The sequence below is a fragment of the Gobio gobio genome, assembly GCF_949357685.1.
Source record: "Gobio gobio genome assembly, chromosome: 13".
NCBI classification, from domain to species: domain Eukaryota; kingdom Metazoa; phylum Chordata; class Actinopteri; order Cypriniformes; family Gobionidae; genus Gobio; species Gobio gobio.
In genome coordinates, this window is record NC_137106.1 from 4,279,235 (window position 1) to 4,281,734 (window position 2,500).

General features: G+C 38.9%; 1 protein-coding gene across 1 annotated transcript in view; it reads left to right on the plus strand.

Moving 5' to 3' along the window:
- Nucleotides 1-2,500, plus strand: part of akt1 (v-akt murine thymoma viral oncogene homolog 1) — a 105,213-nt gene that overhangs the window by 101,690 nt on the left and 1,023 nt on the right. The gene's annotated exons all lie outside the window — the stretch shown is intronic.

Below are 2,500 nucleotides of genomic sequence, written 5' to 3' on the forward strand. Positions count from 1 at the left end.
GAACACAAATGAAGTTTTTTGAGGAAAACATTCCAGGATTTTTCTCCTCATAATGGACTTCAATGGGAACCAACGGCTGAAGATCCAAATCAGCGCAGCTTCAGAGGAAGAGCTTCAGACCAGGAATAGAGTCTGATCTAGAGGAACCAAAAAATAAACATTTATATACTTTTAACCTAAAATGAGTGACTTCGGTGTTGTGCTTCTTCACGGCGTATGACATCATCGCATCGGAAAAGTCACATGACGTAGGTGGAAGTGCTGACGTGTAAATCAAACGCCCTTTACAAATAAAGGTAAAACAACGGTTTTGAAGTTGGAGAACGTGAGTTTGTTGGCATTGGGTCAGTACTTCCACCCAGAGCTGTAACCACTATAGACACTGAGGGGGCGAATCCCCCCCGAATAATTAGAAATGGCCAAATTGCAAATTTTTAATATTCCTGATGCTGCTCTGCTGTACTCCATCACACCTCGCTCTATATCTGACAACTGTTTTATGATAAAGCGTTCAGCGACCAACAGTAATATCAAGTAATGCAAGATACTAGACATTTTATTATGAAATTTCACCATTTTGAATTGAAAAAATGACATTATTTACGTAAATCATAACTGAATTTGACGTGACAAGAAGCATTTTTACATATTAGGCAGATGAAAATAAGAGTGAACGTGTGCATATTTAAAAATGTATATATTATTTTCTAATATTTACTAACTTTTTACCGTATTTCTTTACCGAATGCTCTGACATCAGACTGCTCTTGTTTTAAAGAAGACATGTGGACGGATTCAAATGTCCAAGCGTCCAACTAGACGCGGTTTTGACGCTCAATTCACGTTTGGTGTGAACGCAGCATTATGAGTATGAAAATATTCTTGTTGCAAATCGATAAATTACTGCTCCGTACACTCTAAAAAATGCGGGGTTAAAAACAACCCAAGTTGGGTTGAAAATGGACTAACCCAGCAATTGGGTTGTTTTAACCCAGCGGTTGGGTTGTTTTTATTCAATGAATTGGTTGTTTTAACCCAGCGATTGGGTTGTTTTAACTAAGTGAATGGGTTGTTTTAACCCAGCGGTTGGGTTGTTTTTACTCAGTGAATTGGTTGTTTTAACCCAGCGGTTGGGTTGTTTTAACTAAGTGAATGGGTTGTTTTAACCCAGCGGTTGGGTTGTTTTTACTCAGTGAATTGGTTGTTTAAACCTAGCAATTGGGTTGTTTAAACCTAGCAATTGGGTTGTTTTAACCCAGCGGTTGGGTTGTTTTAAATCAGCGAATGGGTTGTTTTAACCCAGTGGTTGGGTTGTTTTTACCCAGCGGTTGGGTTGTTTTAACCCAGTGGTTGGGTTGTTTTTACCCAGCGGTTGGGTTGTTTTTACTCAGTGAATTGGTTGTTTTAACCCAGCGATTGGGTTGTTTTAACTAAGTGAATGGGTTGTTTTAACCCAGCGGTTGGGTTGTTTTTACTCAGTGAATTGGTTGTTTTAACCCAGCGATTGGGTTGTTTTAACTAAGTGAATGGGTTGTTTTAACCCAGCGGTTGGGTTGTTTTTACTCAGTGAATTGGTTGTTTTAACCCAGCGGTTGGGTTGTTTTAACTAAGTGAATGGGTTGTTTTAACCCAGCGGTTGGGTTGTTTTTACTCAGTGAATTGGTTGTTTTAACCCAGCGGTTGGGTTGTTTTTACTCAGTGAATGGGTTGTTTTAACCTAGCAGTTGGGTTGTTTTTACTCAGTGAATTGGTTGTTTTAACCCAGCGGTTGGGTTGTTTTAACTAAGTGAATGGGTTGTTTTACCCAGCAATTGGGTTGTTTTACCCAGCGTTTGGGTTGTTTTAACCCAGCGATTGGGTTGTTTTAACCTAGCATTTGGGTTGTTTTTACTCAGTGAATTGGTTGTTTTAACCCAGTGGTTGGGTTGTTTTTACTCAGTGAATTGGGTTGTTTTAACCTAGCAATTGGGTTATTTTAACCCAGCGGTTGGGTTATTTTAACCCAGCGGTTGGGTTGTTTTAACCTAGCAATTGGGTTGTTTTAACCCAGCGGTTGGGTTGTTTTTACTCAGTGAATTGGGTTGTTTTAACCCAGCGGTTGGGTTGAATGTTTGCTTAAAACAACCCAATTGCTGGGTTAGTCTTGGGTGTTTTTTAACCCAGCATTTTTTAGAGTGTAACGAATTTTGAAATATGAAAACTAGAGATTGTAAGCTTTCAGACGATATCTAGTTTGTCTAGATTAGGTTTAGTGTAGGATATTAAGGTTTTATATTAGCGTGGGCCGTTGACACTTTAACAGGTTCCCTTTTAATCCTTTAATAATTGAATTCCTAACAAACTTAAGTCCAATGTCTAAGTCATGGTCACGTCGGCACTTCCACCTACGTCATGTGACCTTTCCGACGTGTTGATGTCATACGTCATGAAGAAGCACAACACCGAAGTCACTCATTTTAGGTTAAAATTATATAAATATACATTTTTTGGTTCCTCTAGA